Source organism: Rhinolophus hipposideros (genome assembly GCF_964194185.1).
Source record: "Rhinolophus hipposideros genome assembly, chromosome: 8".
Lineage (NCBI taxonomy): Eukaryota > Metazoa > Chordata > Mammalia > Chiroptera > Rhinolophidae > Rhinolophus > Rhinolophus hipposideros.
In genome coordinates, this window is record NC_138054.1 from 43981324 (window position 1) to 44004529 (window position 23206).

A 23206-nucleotide genomic window follows, 5' to 3' on the forward strand; every position below is an offset into this window, starting at 1 on the left:
AGGCAACGTGGAAAGAGCACTAGCTCTGGCGTCATTCTGAGCCCTGTTTGGATCCAAGCTCGGCCACTTTTGAACTCTGTCACCCTGGGAAAAGTTCCAGGCCTTGATTTCCTCTTTTTAAAATGAAGATATTAATAGTGCTACTGTTCCAGATGGCTGCAAGGGTTAGATATAATGACTGAAGGTATCTGGAATATAAAAAAATAAATAAACGTTTTGACGATATACTATAGTCATTGTAGGGAATTTAGTTCTAGAGTCTGCAAAGGACTCTAAAAGGTAGATTTGAATGTAAGTGATGTCAGCAAGTGTCAGTGAGCTGTAGAGTGAAGAATAAGTAGGTAAGCTCAGCAGACAGCAAGCAAGTGAAAATGAAATAAGCATTATCTCTCCTGCTGAGAGATATTCATCTAACTTAAAACCAAAATTAGCAAAGCAGTAGTGAGACTGCCTCAAGTTTTATGATACAAAGTCCATGATATCTAAAGAACTGAGAGAAAATGTCAGTAATTCCCTGGCTTTTCCAAAATGAGTAGAAAAGAACTTCCCTCTGAATCTATGTGATAAGAGAGAAGTAGACCTGGACTGGGATTGAAAACTTTTCTTTAAGCTTTGCCGGTGAATTATAGTGGGGGTAGGACAGACAATTTCCCAAGAAAGAGAGTAAATAAAAGAGAAGTTGAATCACTGGCCTAAGGATACAGGTATCCGAGTTAGACTATAAATAACAGGAAACTGAAAGTAATTTTGGTTTAAGCAAAACAGAAGAGGTAGTCAGTCCAGGGCTGCTTGCTGATTCCACAATCATCGCCCCTTCTATTTTTGTGCTTTATATATTGTATTCTCAAGATTGCTCATGGCCCAGTATGTCTGCTGGAGAGCCCACCATCAGGTTTACATTTCAAAGAGAGGAAAGAGGAAAGGACAGAAGTGAGAAAAGAGTGTGCCTCCTGTGTGAGTAACTTCTCACATTGCCAAATCAAACCTAAAAGACACAGGAAATATGGATTTTAGATGCACATATGGCCTTTCTAAATAATATTGGGGTATAATTACCAAGGAAACGGGAATAAACATTTGATGGAAGTCCAAGAAAGAAATTGGAAAATTGGCTAAAGCTCTTTTTACTCTATGCTTTAGTGGTGTGGTGGTTTTAAAATGTATCCAAAACTTATCGGACACTCCTCTCTTCAACAGGTGGAGCCTAATTTTTCTCCCCGTGAGTGTGAGCAGTACTTAGCAATTCAATGAATAGAATGTGATTAAAGTGGCAGTGTTAGACTTTTGAAACTAGATCATAAAAATTGTTAGGTGATAAAAAGCATTATAGTTTCTCTCTCTCTCTCTCTCTCTCTCTCTCTCTCTCTCTCTCTCTCTTTCTCTCTCTCTCTCTCTCTCTCACTCTATCAGGGAAAGTAGCCAGCAGCTACTCAAGCAACCTATGGAGAGGCTCACATGGTGAGGAATTGAGGCTTCCAGCCAACAGTGAGCCATGTTGGAAGCAAATCCTTTAGCCTTGGTCACGCCTACAGATAACTTGGCTACTGCCAATATCTTGATGGCAACCTCCTAAGAAACCCTGAGCCAGAACCACTCAGTTACTCCCAGATTCATGACCCATAGTAACTCTATGAAATAATAAATATTGACTGTTTTAAGCCTCTGAGATTTGGGGTAATTATGCAACAAGAGATAACTAATACCAATGGCTGAAATATCTAGAAGACTGAAAGAGATCCTATAATGTTTAACCCATTTTTCTAGCCATCATATATCCCTTTTGGACAGAATAAAGTGATCACTGACATAAATTCAGCACTTTTGGTGTATTCAGTTGCCCACTGCCTCTGTGACATGAAGAGGGAAAGTTGCATGAAATACACTCTTTAATTTGGAACAAAGGAAGCCCTGGAGGGTCATTACTTAGGATAAAGTTTGGCTGATAGCTATTGGGCTTTGGTTCATACTTCTTATTCCAAATTCCTAGACATAGGGGGCAAAATTGAGTTTCACCTCCAACCAATGTGTCAACTATAGCAGAAAGAGTTACAAAGCACAGATATTTAATGCTGGGACTGGTATAAAGTATATCTCTTGAGTGTCGTGTCTTTATACAATGCACAATATGAACAGCTATTTGTCAAGTGTTTGTCTTTCTACATAGTTGTCGATAGATTTGGGAACTGAATAACTTTCCTTTGCGGAAGAAGCAAGGCAACTGAAATTAGCTACTGGATATTAATAACACCATCCCAATCTCCATCTCTACCCCCTGACTTCATTTTTATCCCAGCCTCTTCTTGCATCAATAATGTCCAAAGCACACAATTCACAAAGGAATTGCTCTAACTTCAAATATATATCAATAATTTTGATATAACCTGTTTAATGTTTGAGGATCATTGTCACTTTTCTGGCTTCACACCTTCCCATTCAATGAAAACTAACACTTATACTACTCAGAATACCAGGGTTTCCAGGCACAACACTCTGCTGGGACAACACTAGGACCAAAGCAAACAGCAATCTAGTGAATACTTCAAATTATAAGAGACACCTCTGCCAAGGGCAACTCCTTCCCCAATTCTCCATATTCCTTCTGTGACTCCAAGTGAAGCTTCGATCCCATGGAACACTGTACCCAGTTAATACACTGAGTATGAGGCACTGGACTGCTCATTATTTAGTCCTGTAATGCTGGAGCTTTAAGACTTCAGGTCAGCTCAGAAACATACCCTTTGAACACTGAGGAAACATGTAGCATGGTGACTTACTAAGGCCTGTGACACTAGTTGGACCTCATCCTGCTCAGATCCCTTGAATCAAAAATTGTCAATTAATTCAATTATGCCCTTTATCTGTGGTATCTTCAGGTGGTGGGTATAGCCAACATCCCAGACTACAATGCTGTCATTCATGTGCTTTCTTTTCTTATTCTTCCTCTCAAAGTCTTCCCCCCCAACCTCAATTCACAGGCAATTTCAACAGCTACATGGATGATTTATCTAATAATCTAATCTCAAAGTTCTGTGTATTTTTAACTCCACTAAGCTTCATCCACACCCCTCCTCATCTTCCTAATTTCTCTACTTCACTGCATCCACATTTTATATGTAGTCCCTTTTCTAAATTTTCTTCGGTTACCCAGTTTGAATATATTATCTGTATTCCACTAAAACTTTCTCATTCTATCCACCATACATCTTAACTTCTCATTCATATTTTCTGTTTCCTTATCTATCTGCACTGAATTATGGATAATTTCTTTACATACATCATCCAGTTTCTTAATTCTTTCTTTAGCTATATCTCATCTCTAATTTAATCCACTTGATGATTTCAAAATTATATGTATTCTAGAATTTGTGCTTTTTAAATATGCTTAGTAACTGATAATCCATTGTTGTTTATTCATCTGATTATATTTTCTTTGTGTGGCATAGGATAAGCCCGATACTACTTTCCTCAGGATCTCTTTCTCAATATAGTTCTGTTTTGGAGTCTACCAATGGAAAGCCCTTATATAAAATTTTGAAGGAGGGACAGAAGAAGTTGCTATTTACTGAAGGCAGTTGCAACTAATGCCTCCTAGGAAGATGTGAGATTGATAGCAATTTCCTAGGTTACTCTTGATAGACACCTACTTCACTGCTGTGGATGGAATAGTGGAGAGGAGCTCTCCAGAGATTGTGGGCAATTATACTGATTTCCCAATGAACTCCGAAGAACCACACATTCTGGTGACTCAGGCTGAAAACATTGGTGGCAGCTTTAATAGATTATAATTCCCCATTTCTTCTAAAGATATAAAGCCTCTAGTTCTTTGACTTGATTTCTCAAAACTGGAATACATGGAGTAGCTTTTGTTGTTCTTACTAAATCTTAGCTTACAAACCCAAGAAAAAGTGACCATTCCCATCTTTATGCCCATTCTTTAGCATATACAGACATTGATATTGTTTAAAATAGCTTCTTGTATTTACGTATTACCGTATCTCTATTCCCTCCCCTCAACCCCTATGAAGCACATTGTACAAGAGCTGGTGCTCTTTAAATTTTTGTACCCCCAGAATAAGGGGACTAAAAAGAAACAGTTTATTTTTAATGTCGTGAACCATAATTGTCCTGGTCATGAACAATCATGAATCAGGTCAAAGATTCTTTCTTCAAGATATTGAGGAAACAGAGAACAGGACATCGCCCACTTCCCACAAATGACAACAATCGCCACAAATGACAACAATAATTTTTAAAACTTCTGAAGCCTAATGATTCCGTTCTCCAGGGTTTGCCCTGCTCTCAAATCCACAGCAAAGGGGAAAGTACACTTACATCTTTTGCAATGTCTGGGAAATCTGTCCCCTTCCACACACATACAAATACACTTTTGTCATTCATATTTAGTAATCACACTTCATCAATCACTCAGGCTGTACACACAGTTCACTACTTAACCTATCACCACAAAATTCAGTTTGCTATCTTTCCATAGCAGTTGTGTAAAATTTGTTATATAAGTGCTTTACATAACATTTTTTAAATGTTGAAAAAAGCAGACTCTGAGCATGACATTAATGTGTAAGCATTGCTATTTATTCAGTCTGCCTACAATAAAAAGTGTCAGTTGCTCTAATTTCCCCGGTGTTTGGCAGACAGCAATGCTCAACTGCTGCTTGGCTGCATTGAACAGCGTTGGTTCCTCCCAACTTCTGAGGAAATGGCCAGCCCTAATGGGAGTCATGCTACTGGAACAGAATCAGTTTCTTTGCAATGTGGTCATTCACATTCACATTCACATTCACTTCCTACTTCGTTGGGGTTTCTCAATAATTGTTGGACAAATGAATAGATAAAAATCAAGTACATCAGTGACTTCATGAAGGCATAAGGCACACTGCTGGGAGGCAAAGAAGCTACACAATTAACAGTCCTGTCTATGACTTTTATGATATTTTATCATACTTTTATGGTAATAATTACATATATGTAATTGTCCGAATATACACATATGTGTACAGTTAAATGCATATATACGAGGTCAGACAATTAAGTTGGCGAACTTGTTACAACAATGTTGCTAACCTCTTTTGATATGAGAGGGATTATTTATTATGAATTTGCACCAACTGGATAAACAGTTAACCAGGTTTACTATTTGGAAGTGCTGAAAAGACTGCGTAAAAATGTTAGATGACCTGAACTTTTCGCCAACAATTCATGGCTCTTGCATCATGACAATGCACCAGCTCACACAGCACTATCTGTGAGGGAGTTTTTAGCCAGTAAATAAATAACTGTACTAGAAAACCCTCCCTACTCACCTGATCTGGCCCCCCAATGATTTCTTTCTTTACCTGAAGATAAAGGAAATATTGAAAGGAAGACATTTTGATGACATTGAGGACATCAAGGTAATACGATGACAGCTCTGATGGCCATTCCAGAAAAAGAGTTCCAAAATTGTTTTGAAGGGTGGACTAGGCACTGGCATTGGTGCATAGAATCCCAAGGGGAGTACTTTGAAGGTGAATGTAGTGATATTCAACAATGAGTTATGTAGCACTTTTTCTAGGATGAGATCTTGAACTTAATTGTCAGACCTTTTATAAAAGTATATCTTATAGTGCCAAGAAGGACAAAAGTAAAATGAACATTTATTATCTCTACTGAGTAGTAGTTGTTTAATCTTCCTTACTTCATTCAATCACATAGACTATTATCCTTGCCGTTTTACCAATAAGGAAAGTGAAGTTCAGAAAGGTCATTTATACAGCTAATGAATAAAAGAATTAGAATTTGAACCTATATCTACCTGGCTTCAAAACTTCAGCATTTTCCATGGCAACTTCTTTATGTTGCTTCTCTAATTTTTATGATTTTTTTTTTTTAGAATTTATTATTAAGAATGACCTGTCAAATAAAACATGTTATTTGGGGCTTCCAGGTTGTAAAGGTATCAGACATAACCTATTTGTCAGATAAAGCTCAGAATTTTCAATGAGAGCCTGTCTCATAGTATACATTCTAAATATTTATTAAATATACTAAATAAATAAGAAAAAAATGCTTTACTTTTATATATAAGCTGGAAGTGAGGATCACAAAATGGAAAAATAAAGCACATAGATATTCATCATCTATTTCCTAAGTCATTTTAGTCATTGATGCAAACAGTACCTTCGTATGTTACATTATATCTCTTCGTCCAGAGTCCACAGGTAACCACAGTGACAAAGTGCCATTGACCTCAGGCAGACATAAGGCACACTGCTGGAAGATAAGTAAGCGACACAATCAACAGTACTGGCTATGATTTTTATACAATCTCCCCTAAATTATCAGATAACAAAAGTGAAGTTCTTTGGAGTTCATATGATCTATGCATAGCTTTAAAGTCAAAACAGATATCCTAAACTTCGCTTGCAACAAAATGTTCTTATGAGTCAGCAAGCAGTAAGTAGTTTTTAAAAGAGAAGACACCAAAACTTCCTTCTCATCAGCTAAGACAACCTACTCTCTTTGTTCCTGGGAATGAATGAAAATAGAATCACATTTAATGATGATGGTAATAGCAGCTAAGATTTACTGAGCTTGTACTTTAACTAATAGACCTCGTCTTAACCATCGTCTTACCAGGTTCTCTCATTATACAAATAGAGAAAAGTGAGTTTCAGGCTTTACCAAAGTCAGACACCTAATCACTGTCATTCCTGGTGACCCAAACTGAAGCAGTCTAATTCTCATGGAGCTAGCCTTTCATTGTTCCATTAGTAAATTGAGTAATTTTTGAAGCCCTATGAACAATTTGTAGAGAGGACATTAGAATTATAAGAGCTAGGTTCAGTCCCTCACTGGCCAAAAACACTTGTACAAGTAACTTGATGAAATAATACATAATACTAAATACAATTTATTTGTTTAATGTCTGTCTCCTTCACCAGGATATCAGTTCCACTGGGGCAGAGATCTGGTCTTTCTTGTTCAGAGCTGAACAAGAGCTATAATGGTGTTAGCCTTAGAGTAGGTGCTTAATTGTTGTTGAGTGACAGCGAGTAAATGAATGAATGAATGAGGTACTATCAAGAATTACAAATTCATTCATCGCTTCTCGGCCTTTTGGCTAAGATCAAATGAAGAATTACAAATTCATAGAACCATTTCTGAATTTTTATGTTAAATTAATAATGATATCCTTTGCAAATGTATGGCTTTATCAATGTCAGAGAATATTACATATATCTTAAAAATGAGAATTTGTTTTTATTTAAGTGCAGGTAGCATTATGTAGAACTTCATTTATCATAACGAAAATATTCTTATTCAATTGTTACCATAATTTTACATTTCAGTAAAATTTCAAAAAATGTTAAAATTTCAAACTATTTATATGACAGGCCTATAATTGCTAACTTCTCATTTTATAAAGTATGGATATCAGTTTCAAACCAACCAATCAACCAACCACCTACTTAATCAGCTTTTCATTAAAGAAAGTACATTTTACAACCAAAGAAGTAGACAGGAATTAATCCCAGAATAAAAGTTAATGCTTCCCCAAAAAAGAACAGTAAATAATCTTACATTAATATAGCTATGTAACACTATTCTTGTTTTTCCCAGTTTCCTGAAGATGATTAAAACCTCAGACATGAACTGGCACTGATGCACCAATAACTTTTTATACTAAAGCCTTTAAAAATTACCAATCATGTTTAATGCAAAATCCATTAGTCTATTTTCTTAAAAGTGTAGTTCAGATTCAGGAACTCATGCTGAACACAGTGTGTCAAGCATTTTTACAAAAATCCATCCTATCCAAAATGCTTGAAAGTGTGTTAGCTCCACTGAGTGGGTTAGAAAAGTGTTACTGATAGAAAAAACCAATTACACCAATTCACACATAAGATACTGTGTCTACTGCTCTTTCTACAATGACACATCTGCCTCACCCTTCGAGATAGACATATCAACGAAATCTTTTCTAAACATACTTACCCTGACTTCTCCCTCTACTGAAAGTAAGACATTAATCTGTTCCTTCCTCTGCTTTCCTGCTACCTGGTACTTACTTCTATCATGACAACACTTATTGGCCTTGCATTTGGCATGCCTATCTCCCAGGACTGGACCATGAGTTTCCTGAAGGGCCTTGACAATCTTATAGTCACTTAGTACCTTCAAAAGCAAACGTACTCATATCTGGAAAGTACAGCAGGTCCTTGAAAAAAGTCGTTTCATTTAACATTGTTTTATTGTAACTTTCATGAGAAAAAAAAATTATTCCTGGCCAGGGCCACTGTCCGTGTGGAGTTTGCATGTTTGCCCCATGTTTGCGTGGGTTTTCTCCAGGGACTCTGGTTTCCTCCCACATCCCAAAGATTGGGTGAACTGGCGTGTCTAAATTGTCCCAGTCTGAGTGCCCTGTGGGGGTGTGTGTGAGTGCGCCCTGTGATAGAAAGGCAGGGTGGGTTCCCATACAGGGTGGGTTCCTGCCTTATGTCCTGAGCTGTTGGGACAGGCTCCAGCCACCTGCTACCTGGAACGAGAATAAGTGGGTTGGATAATGATTATCTTACTTGTTTTATTAATCCTTCTTAAAAGTATGTATAGCTCACATGTATTCTAGTATTTAATATTAAAAGTGTTTTGAGACTTTATTTCCAAATTTGGTGATTTTTATGACCAGAAATATGCCATAGGGATTTAATTCTAATTAATTAGCCTATAGTAAGATTGGTTTCATTATACATCGTTTCCCTTAAAGTCACAGTTTCCAAGAAGCTATCGACAATGTTAAGTGTATCGCAATAAATTTTGGTTGAATGAACAAATATCTCATTTTGCAGGAAAAATGAAATTTAAAGTATAAACTACCAAACTGATATTTAAGTTTATATGTGCCAAGAACCTGCCCACACAATTTTACAACCACAGCAAAACACACAACATCATTTGGCAAATTCTTTATCATCTAGGTATATATTTTTTCAATATAAAGCAAAGGAGGTTTTACTTTAAAGAATTTTAGAAATTAAAGGTCAAATACCATTAATTTACAGACGAAGAAATGAAGCCTAGGAGGGTCATGTGACTCAACTTTTTACATAACTGAATAGACAATGAGAGGTCACAACCCATATCCCCAAACTCCATCTACTCTTCCATCTTTTATATCATGCCATTTAAATAATATTCACATTGCTAGCTGATTATCTCCGTCTATAAATAATTCAGCCCTGATACTTATAATTAGTTAAATATACTGTCTGGATTACAACCCTTCAGTATTGTTTTTAAATCTTTGTTATACAGAGCCATAGATGCCTCTTTTACTAGCCTTTATGTTAACTAAATAACACACATGAGAAATCTACCCTGAAATACACCTATTTGCTTACAGTCCTAGCCTGGGGGCAGAGATGTAGATGTTCATTTTCAAATTTAGTTAGTGGTCAAGCATTTGAGTGTCTACTGTATAAAAAGATTGATTTTCATCTAGATAATGGCTACTAATATTTAACAAATATTAACTATTTTGCCCTTATACCTGGTTAATAATTTATCAATTCATGAGATTGCCAGATAAAATGTGGACAATATTTGGGACATACTTATCCTAAAAAAACTATTTGCTTTTTATCGAAAATTCAAATTTAACTATACATTTTATTTTTTATTTGCTAAATTTGACAACTTCATTAGCTCAACAAATATTTAGTGGGGACTTACTATGTATCAGGTCCTTAGAATATAACAATGAATCAAACAGAATAAGACCCTGCCCTCATGGAGCTTATATCGTACTTGAGGGAGTTTTTATTACTAGTAAATAATGCATCAGGTGAAAATGAGCAATATGAAAAATATGAGGAAGTAAGACATGCAAAGAGTGTTCCAGGCAGATGAAATAGCAAGGGTAAAATGCCTGGGCTGTGTATAATCTTTAGATATTTAAGGAGCAGCGTGTACCAAGAGTGCCCCTTGGTGTTTCATCTCCCTGGGGCACTCTTTTGTCAGCTATTTGCCTGCAAAGTTACCATGCTGCCTGCATAAAATGTGAATGCTGTCTCCTACCTTTATGATAAGCACCTGCCCAGTTTGCATGTCTCACTTCCTCAAATTTAGCAAATAAAAATTAGCCAGGAATAAGGGCAAACTACCTAATATGTGTTATATATCAATAGCCATTATGTAGATAAAATTAGTCTGTCTCCTGGCTACCTATCCTGCCTCAGGAAGTAGATCATGCAGGTACTTGTAGGTCGTGGTAAAGTCTTTAGATTTTAGTTTAGATGTTATGGGAAGCCATTGGATAGTTAGAACAGGAGCATGACACAATCTGGTAGTAGAAGCAGGGAGACAGGAAGGAGGTATTCAGTCAAGAGATGGTCGTGGCTTGGACTTCAATAGATGAGAAATGGTCAGATTTGGAACATGATTTCAGAATTATGTCTGTGGAATCAGAAAATAAAGGAGTGAGTCAAAATGGCTATTATCAATAAATCAACAAACAACAAATGCTGGCGCGGATGTGGAGAAAAGGGAACGCTAGTGCACTGTTGGTGGGACTGCAGATTAGTGCAGCCACTATGGAAAACAGTATGGAGGTATCTCAGGAATCTGAAAATGGAACTACCCTATGATCCAGTAATTCCACTCCTAGGCATCTACCCGGAGAAATCCAAAACTCCAATTCAAAAATCTGTATGCACTCCTATGTTTATTGCAGCACTTTACACAATAGCCAAGATATGGAAACAACCAAAATGCCCATCGGTAGATGACTGGATTAAGAAGCTGTGGTACATTTATACAATGGAGTATTACGCAGCCATAAAGAAGAAAGAAATCTTATCATTTGCAGCAACATGGATGGATCTAGAGAACATTATGTTAAGTGAAATAAGTCAGAAAGAGAAAGACAAGTACCATATGATCTCACTTATATATGGAATCTAAAGAAAAGACTATGTGAATGAACTAATCAGAGTCAGTTTTGGGGACGCAGAGAAAAAACCGAGAGTGGTTAGATGGGTGTGTGGGAGGGGATTGGGGATAAGGGGAAAGGTGAAGGGATTTGGAAGCAGCTGGTAACCACAAGATGGCCTCAGGGTTTTTCTTTTGAAAATTAATTTGGGGAAGGTATTCTATAATGTTGTAAAGATTTTGTTGGGTATCCGATGGACATGCGTCCTATTTGGGAGACCACCTCAGGGATACTGTGGATACCTGATCATGGCATTGTACATCAGAAGCTAAACATTAATGAATGCCAACTATAATTTTATATATATAATGTGATGGTTCAGTGTGAGGTCGGAGGGATAGTGGATGGGGGGAGGGGGGTTCACAGTATGAGGGATATAAATGATGAACGTCTAAGTATTACCTTGTTTTGTACACCTGAAACTAATAAATAAATTAATTAATCAAAAAAAAAAAAAAAAAAAAAGATTATCCTTTCCTCTAAACAGGAGTGGAATTATCCTGTCTTTGTCGGGTGACTATTTTTAATACTCATACCTACCAATAGGAAAGGTGGTTATGACAGTTTAGCTAATCTGCCTTGAGATCTTCTAATCCCCACTAGTTGGAATTGCTTTCTGATGTGTAATCTGCTGTTAATTTACTTCATCGTATCTCACTCAACTAATTCAAATAAAATAAAAGGAGATTATATTACGCTATGGCTCCTTATAATTCAGGGAGATACAGTTACAAAGCTATGATTCCTCACTACCAGACCATTCTTTGTCACTAACAGGTTGCGGTTTTACGGTAAGTCAGGGAACATCTCTGAAACTCAATTTCCCCCTTTACAAGGATTTGAGAATTCTGTATAAATACTACAGAAATGATTCTAAAAGTATAAAATGTGTTTGCAAATGCTAACTCAGGTTGTGGCTTAAGAACAGCAAAGATTGACTCATTACTGATTTAATCATTAAATTAAAAGATCCACCTTTTAGAAAGGTAAAAAATAGTAAAAGAATCTTCTGCAATTCTTTCTTCACCAGAAATAAAATAAAATAAAACATGTTTCCAGATAAAAAAAAAAAAAAAAAAAAAAAGAAAAGAAAGGAGTGAGAAATGATTTCAAGAATTTTTAGCAACTTAGTGAATGAAGTGCCACTTACTACAAAGGGGAATGCTATAGGAGGAGTAGGATTAAAGGAGTGTAAGAAATCAGCAATCCAATTTTTAGACACTTTGAATCTGAGATGCCGGTGTGACATCCTATTAGACATTAATTAGAAGTAGTCTATAGTTCAGGGCAAATTCTGGGCTGGAGACATAATTTGGGTGTAATCAGCATGTAAATGCTATTAAAGTCTTGAAATGAGATCATCGAGGGTATGAATATAGGTAGAGAAAAAAGAGATCTGAGGACTGAGTCTTAGGTTCTCCAACATTTGAAAGTCTAGTACAGGAAGATAATGCAACAAAGGAGAAAGAGTAATTGCGGTCACGGAGGGACTTCATGTGGGGTATTTCCAAAGCCAAGTAAAGAAAGGGTTTGGGGAAGGAGAAAGTGAAAAACTCTATCATATCCTTTTGAAATGAGGACTGAATGTTGACATTGACTTCAGCAATATGGTGGTCTTTGGTAACCTTAATAAGAATTGTCTGAGCAGAATGATGAGAATGAAAGCTTGGTTGGAATGACTACACTAGAGTCAAGAAAGGAAAGACAGCATCTATAAACAAATTGTGCGGGAAGTTTTCTATCAAAGGAAAAACTTAATGATTACAGCTAGGAGACATGGCATCTTGGGACGCTTTTTTATTCAAGATTTGAAGATGTTATATCATGCTTTTATGCTGATGGGAAAATGTGACGATGTGGAAAAAGCAGTGGATAATTATAGAAGCAACTCCATGAATAGGCAGAGAGGATTAGATCCAGAGTTCAAGGGGATGGATTAACTTAAGATAGGCACATTCACTGCTCCTGAAGAACAACAGGAAGGGACGCAGTTTATATGAGCTCAGAATCACACAGATTAGTGGATTTGGTGGTAGAATAAGAGGCTTTCTATGAATTGATTCTATTTTCTTAATGAGATCAGAAATTAGGTCACCTACTGAAAATATAAAGGGAAAGGGAAAGGTGTAAGGACAGGAAGTCTTATCTGACAGTGGAAAAGTGATTCATTAGAAAAATGTGATAGAATTCACATTTTTAATATTCTATTCAAATCATTAACTTTACATAGGACTGTATGTATGTAGAAAACACCTGAGGATGAACTAAATTCTATCTTTTCCAATTTTTGAATGAACTAGAATGGGAGCAGCATGAGAGAAGAGATTGTTGTCTACTCTGTTCCCAACTAAGTCACTGTGCATAGAGCATTACCTATACATAGTAGATGCTCAAGAAACATTTAGTGACTAAATTAATAAATGAGAAACCACTGTATCTAACTTTTTGTTGTCGTTACAGATGATTTTTAAAGATTTTTATTAAAATATAGCTAACATACAATATTATATTAGTTTCAGGTGTACATCATAGTTATTCAACATTTATTTACCTGAAGAAGTAATCACCATGATAAGTCCAGCAACCATCTGACACCGTACTATGCTATCACAATATTTCTGACTATATTCTGTATGCCCTACATTACACCAGGTATATAGCATAGTGGTTAGACATTTATGTAATTTAAGAAGTGATCTCCCTGACTAGTTCAGTACCCATCTGGCCCTATACATAGTTATTACCATATTATTTATTATATTCCCTATGCTTTACTTTACCTCCCATTGACTATTTTGTAATTACCAATTTGTACTTCTTAATCCCTTCACCTTTGTTACCCTGCCTACCAACCTCCCTCTCATCTATCACCCCGATAGATCTAGTACCCCTCTCACACCATACATAGTTATTACAATATTATTGATTACAATATTATCAACTATATTCCTCATGTTATACCCTACCTCCCCATGACTACTGTGTAACAACCAATTTGTACTTAATCCCTTCCCCATTTTCACCCACCTCAATCCTCCTCCCATCTGGCAACCATCATAATGTTCTCTGTATGTATGAGCTTGTTTCTGTTTCATTTGTTTGTTTATTTTGTTCTTTAGATTCAACTTATAAGTGAAGTCATATGACATTTTTCTTTCACTGTCTGACTTACTACACTCAGCAGAGTACCCTCTAGGTCCACCCATGTTGTCACAGATGGCAAGATTTCATTCTCTCTGATGGCTGAGTAATATTCCATTGTATATATGTACCACTTCTTTATCCATTCAGGGACATCCAGGTTGCCTTCAGATCTTGGCTATTTCAAATAATGCTACAATGAACCTATAGATGAGCATGTCCCCTCAAAATATCGTTTTGGGTTTCTTCTGATAAATACCCAGAAGTGGGATTGCGGGATCCTTCTTTGTCTCTTGTATGCTTTTATTTTAAAGTCTATTTTGTCTGGAATAATTATTACTACTCCAGCTTTTTTGTTTGTTGGTTTCCATTTTCATGAAATAACTTTTTCCATCCCTTTACTTTCAGTCTGTGTGTGTCTCTTGTAGGCAGCATACGTAAGTGTCTTGCTTTCATATCCATTCAGCCACCCTATCTTTTGATTGAATCATTTAATCCATTTACCTTGAAAGTAATTTTTAATAGGTATGTAGTTATTGCTATCATTATTCATGTTTATTTTATTTTATTTTTTTGTCTTAAAGAATCCCTTGGTTCAACAAGATTTCTGGTGATTCTGGTTGATTGTTGTTTTGTAGTTTAGTTGTAATTTTGATGTGGTCATGAGAGGAGGTAAGCATGGCATTTACCTGCTCCACCATCTTGATGGGAAAATCTTACAGATCTTTTTCTCACCCACAAATATACCTTCTCACCTTATCTTATCATGTTTTTAGTAGCGTTTTCCAATTAATTTTTGTTTAAATATGTGGCCATTTTTAAGAAAACATTTTGTGGTTTACACTCATCTATTTTTAATTCTCCAAAACATTGTTTTGCAATATCTAAGGGACAGTTTAAAAGATTCATGAACTAAAAGGCACATAGTGCCAAAATTAAATTAACTAAAAAGAATAAAAAGTTTGGGTAGAGTTCAAAATTTTAAACTCTCAAAGAAAAAGAATGCACAAAACTTGAGATTTTAGTTTCTCATGTTCCCACATTAAACGGTCCAGACTGTGTTAAGGGACCAAAAATTTTAAGACAAGCTTCCAACTGTGAAAAGCACTGAAAGACTCTTAAACTGAAATCCCACTAAATAGCTTGCCTAATAACCATATTTTTTATTTCAATGTGTTTATTTATTTACAACAACAACAGTAAAATTTTACTAAATCCCAAGATATTTCTAACCATTTCACAGAAATGGATAGCTTTGTATGTTTATTAAAAGAACAGATGGTCTGCTACTCTTCAACTACTGGAGGACATTAACCCTATTCTTTCCCACAAAACTGGTTATTACACATGTGGAAAATGTTTAGCAAACATAGAAATGCAAATAAAAGCAATTCGTCAGCATTTTCACCTATTAAAAAGGTGATACACTTCTCTATGCATGTCGGTTTCCAATATTTTTTATAATTGTCTTAGGATAAATTCTTCAGGAAGAGATTATTGGATGAAAAGCTATGAGCAATTTTATGGCTTTGGAAATATATAGCTAAATTACTTCAGGACAATGTAACAAATTATTATACCAAAAGTACAACTTTTATAACATTCTGTCAGCATTGGCTTCTTGGCATTTAAATATTATTTTTTACTTACTATACAGTAAAATTCACTCTTCTTGCTGTACGTTCTATGATTATTGATAGATTTATATAGTAGTAGCATAACCATGCCACAATCAAGATACAAAACATTTCTATCACAAAACTTTTCCATACAAAGTTTCCATACAAAACTTTTCCATGAAAGTGTCCCTTCATAGTCAACACTTCACTTCAACTCTGGGAAACCACTGGTCTCTTCTCTGGTCTTATAATTTGCATTTTCCAACATGTCATATATACCATGGTATATTTGGGCAGATATATCATGAAGTCTTCTGAATATGGCTCATTTCATTTGATCCAGGGCATGTGAGTTTCTTCCATGTTGATCTATGAATCAATAGTTTGGGTATTTTTTATTGTTTTGTTTTGTTTTTTATTGCTCAGTAGTGTTAAATTGTGTAGATGTACCACAGTTTGCTTATTTATTAATCAGTTGGGTTGTTAACAGTTTTGGTGATTATGAATTATACTGCTATAAAGATTTCCATACAAGTTTTTATGTGAATCTAAGATTTATTTCTCTTGAGTTAGTTGGCTTTTATTTTTCACACTTATTTATTCCATATTTATTCTGTGGTTTTTAAATTTATGTTCCCACCAGAAATATTGATGCCCCAGGCTGAGCAACACAGGCTTAGGTAAAGTCATACCCAAGATAATGTACATAAAACTCTTAGCACTTAGTTGAAATTTGCATAGTACTAGGGATATAAAGATGCTTCCCTAAATAAAATTAATTGTGAAACCTTAAAATACTCAGACTAGGTGATTTTTAAAAAAATAATAAGTCCACCTTTCAAACTTACTTTGAATGCTTCTGCTAATTATGGGGCAGCATAAGAACAAAAACTTCTCACATTTAAAATTCCCTGAAAAACGAAATCTGAATGATCCACAACAATTTCCAACTATCTTTTTAATTCTAAAAATGAAATAGTAATAATTGTTCGTGCCCCCGAGTTTGCAAATTCACTAGAGAAGGTTATCTTGTGTCTAGAAAGATACACAGCAATCCAGGACAGAAGGTTAAGGATATGAAAGGAATGCAATTGCTAATAAGTACAAATGGAGTTCAGAGTTGGGAGCTGGGGGCAAGATTTGTAGGAAAAGGCAAGTAAGGGTGAAATTTGCTGAGCCTTGAAGGGGAAATAAGATATTTCATTTGAAGTTGTAGCTTTTTTCTCTAACTGGTAAACCTTGGAGTGCAGAGGCAGTTTAGACAGGCTCTTGGCACAGATTCTTCTCTCATTCTTTGTACAGGCCTATAATGAGTCATAATATCATCCGAGACAATTAGAAAACCCCTTTGGCACCCAAATAGCAGAATACTGCTGTCTGTGTATACAGACTGCATCATTAAGTGTCCTCTTCTAAGTCTGTCTGATAATAGCCATGTGATAGATTACACAACACCACTATTAAATTTGGAGAACATTAACCAAGAAGGATGAAGGACTACTGAGTCATTCCCAAGTAAAGCCATCTGATTCCATTTGTACAACAAACTAATCAAAGTCAGAACTAGCTAAATCTTAATGCACATATAATTTTGCAGGCAGCAAATAATAGTGTCTTTCTATACCAAAAAGAATATACTTTTAGCAATTTCTCTAGAATTTGTCCATCTAGTGAATCATATTTTAAAAATCATTAGTTAATCTAAAAATACTTTTTTACAAAAAAGCACATAAACAAGCACATATCACTTCCCATTTTCAATCTCTCCTTCTCTTTTATAGTTTCCTTCTTTCCTACTACTTCATTTCTGCCCTTCTCTATCCCTTTCCCTTCCTATGGACACATACCACAAATGTGCAGTCATCTTTTTAACATAGAATATTTGGTTCCCAGATAGCCAAACACCAAAAGGTACAAAGCTGTTTATTATTAATTGCTGCCTTTTAAGCGTGAATAAATTATATGTATATAATTTACATACGTATATATGTATGTGTGTACATATACATGTATTATGTATGTATGTTTGTATGTATAATTAAGTCATGGATGTATTCATTCATTAATCAATATGGAAAATACTAAATTACACGGATACCATGCTCCAGGCACTGAGAACACAAAGATGAAACACACAACCCTGCTCTTCTTGTGCCCACAGACAAATGGTGGAGACAAAGAGATAAAACAAAGTTGTAATAGAGTGCAATGTGCAATAAAAGAGGGAGAGTAATGCCCAGTGTGTTATGTGAACATAGAGCAGATTCACTCCACCCAGAATGAGTTAGTAAAATCTCTAAAGGAGATAATCCTTCAGCTGAGACTTGAAAAGGAAAGTAGAAGGAAGCCAGATAAAGAAACCAAAAAGGGAAATTATCCCATTAGAGGATACAGCAAACAAGAAAATACGTTTGTATGCAACTGCAAAGAACTGCAAGTGGTTTTATAAGGCTGACATATGTGTTACATTTGGAGGGTTTCTATGATAAACTTGAATTCACACTTTTATTCATGAGATTCCCAACTTTCTTCTTATGACACGTCTCTTTCCTTGCTACAACTCCAGCATTTTTAAATAAACATGGAGTTAGTGTAGTTTGCCTGGAGGATTAAATTTGTGCACATACCTTCTCTACAGGTCCTGGCCATGCTGTATTGGTGTCAGTTAAGAATCCGTACCCTGCCATTGCTCATCAACTCAACTCTTCTCTTTTTCGTGGGCACGCAGCTAAATCTCATTTTTTCTGATATGCTGGCCTCTTTGATAAAAGGTTGGTATCATGAAACTAAGTCCTGGGAAAATGGAATGTGGATAAAAGTGATATATTTTGCTTCCAAACCTGGCCTATAAAAATCTTTCACATTCAAAGCTCCACTCTTACTCTTTCATTCTATAGTGATTTAAGATACTGAAGGTAGCAGTACCACTAGACAAAAGGAACCTGTGTCAGAACAGCTGTTTGAAGCAGAGTCCCTCCACCAATCAACACTGGACAGTGACATGGCACAAAATAAACTTTTATTGTGTTAAGCCACTGAGATTTTAGGATTATGTCATTACAGCTGTCAACCTGATCTTAGACTGTTCTACACACTAACCCTATACTCTCCAGTATAAGTGTTTTTGACTTGGCTTTTTAATCATAATACTTCATGTCATAGAGTTTATCAGCATACTAAGGAACGTGACTAATTTTTACCACCTTCTTTGTAGAAGCCTGATAGATCCATAGCTCTATACCAACTGGTTTGAACTGAACTTCTGTGCTTCTCTATACACGTATACCTGCTCTCAGCAAGAAATCTCTTAATTCCAAGTTCTTTGGGTCTTTCAGAAAGAAAAAAAATCTCCTAAAAGTGTCTTTACTGTTTATGCAGCCTGCTAGAGACTTCTTCCCAGGTATTGTTTATTATTGTCTTTAGCCATTAGGGTATTTTTCTCATTTTTCCTTTCCTGTTTATTGCTCTATGATAATCTTATGCTGTGGCTTTTCATTATGCATTTAGCACAGTAACCAGTCACTTACAATTGATCTGTCTATGGTTTAACACAGGTTAATTATTATCAAGAAGAAAACAACCATTTTAAACTCTTATTTAAATTATTTTATGAGAATATGTTTCATAATAAAAACGTCAATGTTTGTTGTAAAACCTGAAAGAAAAAATAAATTCTTCCCTTGTCTCCATAATTCCCACTAGGCACAACCAACTTAAATGTATTGCTTATCACCTTCAAAATTCACTTTATTAGATTATTTTATTACAAAAATTTCACATGATTGCTGAAACGTGAAGCAATGCAACAATATATAAAGATAATAATATTTATCCTCCTTCAAATCCCACCTCCTGGGATTGTATTATATATCCTCCCAACCTGCTCCATGCTCAGATAACAGAATACATGCATTTAAAATTTTTTTTTATAAAACATGGTCCATATCTATAACTTGCTTTTGTTATTTAACTATAGATCCTGGATATTCCTCAAGAACAGCAGATATAGATCTAATTCATTCTTTTAAATAGTGATTTCATATTCTGTAGTAGGAATGAAACAAATGTTTTCAACCATTCCCCACTAATATTCACTTTTTAGGTACATTTCTTGCATGTGTGTGTGTTTTTGTATGTAGAAGGCAGATTGGGGAAACGGGTCCCCACTACAAACAATACGACCATAACAACACTTATACATAGGAATTATATTAAAAATATTTGATGGCTGGCCTGGTAAAGAAACTGAATAATCAGAACTGATATCCAATCTGTCAACTGGTACACCATGCCAATCATAATTTGATTATCAGCTCTACTTTTGCATTCTTTATTTTATATTGCTTCTTGCATTTCTATAGTTTTATGTTTCCCGGAAGACTATCACCCAGGTTTCATTGTCTATTGCTGCATAATAAATCACCCCACAAATTAGTTACTTAAACAAACATCTATTATCTTATTCTCTCTCACGGTGTCTGTGCTCAGGAATTCAGGAAGGGTTCAGCTGACAGGTTCTGACTTGTGATCCCTTGTGTAGTTGCTGTTAGTCTATGACTGGTGCCAAAATAATAAGGGGCTAGAACTGCTGAGAGCTAGTCAGACCCTCCTCTCTCTTCCTGTAGTCTCAGAGCCTTTCCGTGTGATTTCTAACATGGTTTAGGCTTCTTCACAGCATGATGGTCTTTAAACAACTGGGTTATATATGGGGTAGCTGAAGTCTTCAAAGGGAAGTATTTTTATGAACAAAGAAAAAGGTGCATGGAAGTCATGCAGCCTCATGTATGCCACATTCTGTTGGTTCCAGGTGAGTCACAGCTGGCCCAATTCAGAGGGAAAGTGGCAAGGTTGTAGAAGAATATTTTGGAACAGGAAATATTATTGCAGCCATCTTTGAAAAAATAAAACATGCTACCATTTGCTCTCTGGTCACAAGAAATTACATCCCTCCCACGTAAAAATTATGCTCACTCTCTCCGAAAACTCTTAAAAAGTTTCGTCCCATTATGGCATCTGTCTCAAGATCTAGGAGTTTACCATCTAAATTAAATAGATCTGGGTGCAAATGAGGTTACTTTTGTGTGAATATTTTCAGATATAGGTTGTTTAGTATTCTTCTTCTTTATCTGAAGACCTGTGACCTAAAGAGACAAATTATCGGCTCCACATGCCCCCAATATAGAGATGGAACAGTCATAAGATAACCACTATAGGCGGCTCATTCAAAAAGGGTGAAATGGAGGCACACGAGCAGGCACTCGTGTGATGTGTACCAACATTGGAAGCCTTTATAAGTATCCTATTGCCAGTTTCCTGCTTAAAGTCCAGTATTGCTCCCTTAGATTCATTTTCTGCAGTTCTGGGTTTTAGAACTGGGGGTCTAAAGACCCCTCTGGGGTCTTATTTCTGCCCTCCGTGTCATCTTTTTGTTTGTTTTGGTTTTTTCCCCATGAAGAATAGCCTATATTTTCAGCTAAGTTGAATAGTTTTCTTAGCCTATGGAAGTTCTTGCCTATAGATCAAGGGTCCCAGGGTCTCTTCATTTTGTACTACTGACCATTTCGGTCCAAACTGATAGGACTTTTTTGTGGACTTTTAAAATACAAGTTTATAATCTACTGTATTGTAGAAAAATCATACCCTAAAATATCTTTGTGGTAAAGTCCTCTCTACCTCAGTTTCCCTGTGAAACTTCTGTAAAATAACATCCTTACAATTCTCAGAAGTCCTGCTATTAAAGGGGGAAGAGCTGTGAGGCAGTTCCTTTGAAGGTTCTTAGAAGACCTTTGTCTGTTTAAAAGAGTCCGAGGCACTTTACTCGTAGTGGTGGCCTCAGACACTAACGCAGAGCCTTTTTACTTAAACTTTATTTACAATTCTAATAGCTGTGGGTGTCCCATTGGTCAGCTTCCTAAACATGCTAATAAGAAGAGTGGAAGTAAGTCAGGGTGACCCAGCTACGGTCAGGCAAAGTGCCAACAATGATATATTACAGATGAAGTCATATACGGAAGAGGATGCTGAAATACTATGAAGAAAACATAACTCAAACTATGCAGCCATCTGAACTATAATTTTGTCACAAATAATACTATACTCCTCAGTAGTACTGAGATCATGAAAGCTTTGAGAGAAAGTCACAAAAAAAGGACTTGACATTCATTTGGCATTGTACTTGAGAGCTCAGCTCTGGTGCTAGGCCCTGAGTTTTAATGCCAGCTCCAGTACTTCCCTGATTGTACCACCTTAGGTGAGTTATTTTATGACTATACGTCATTTCATATATGAGAATAATAATAGGAACTACCTTATGGGGTTATTATTAGGGTTAAGTGATATAATATACATAAAATGCTTAGGAAAGTACATGGGACATGGTAAATATCTAACAAATGTTAGCTATTATTCTCATTATTATTATTTAGTTTAGGTAGCTGTAGAAGATAAAATATTTAGAAAGCATTTCATCACAAATAGCTGAAATGTACATGATTTAGGGCTGAATGGAGTATACTCTAATTACCTGAAAAACCTACTCATGTGAAATTCCTCATTCTAGTGATGTTAGACTAATAATACATTAGAGTCCCCGGTCTCAGAGATAAGAAAGCAAACACAGCTGAAATGATAGCCAAAGGCCCCTCACGAGGTCAGTCCTGAGTTGCAGAACTCTGCTCACTATTCCAGGGAAAGATTTTATTGTTTTGCTATGTTTTCCCTCTGCACCATTCTTTCTTGAATGGTGTCTTTGAGAACCAATTGCCAATTTGGTCTTTCCATTGCTGTTTTCTTACATGGTGTATGCTGAATTTCCTAAAGTTTGTGATTCAAAATGTTCTGACATTTCTACTAACCAACATTTGGGGTACATTTGAATCAAAAAGCATCCTTAGAATCCAAAGATCAGAACTTTCCGAATAATCATTTGGAGCTGTTTCTTAAAATTTAAAGAATCACAAATATCTTTACTAACCTTTTGAAACCATTGCTCTTTTCTCCATAAAAAAATGCACATGTACATTTGCATATAACTTCAGGGGATTTATGTGGATTTCCCTTACCTATTGATATATCAGTTAGAGCATCCATGAACCACTGTTAAGAACCTTTGATTTAAAGACTTTTTTAGTAAGGTGTGACTTCCTAGAGAAGCAGAGTATATCTTTTCTAATAGATTTGTCTTCTTCCAGAAGCTCTGGGGAGATAAAACTGGATATGTTGTATTAGCAATTGTTTGTGCTTATGATTTTTAGTTATTCTACCCTCGGAAGAGGGTGGGGGGAGTATGATTGAAATTTTCCCATCCATACATGTCTTACTGTTCTTTATTAACATCTCTGTTAAGTCTCTTAACAAACTACTAACATCAACCTTAAAATAGGAAGAAATAAATTTTTATCAGAAGAAAATTTTTATCAGAATCCTTTTTTTTAGGATTCAAAACGTGCATGTTGCAGCT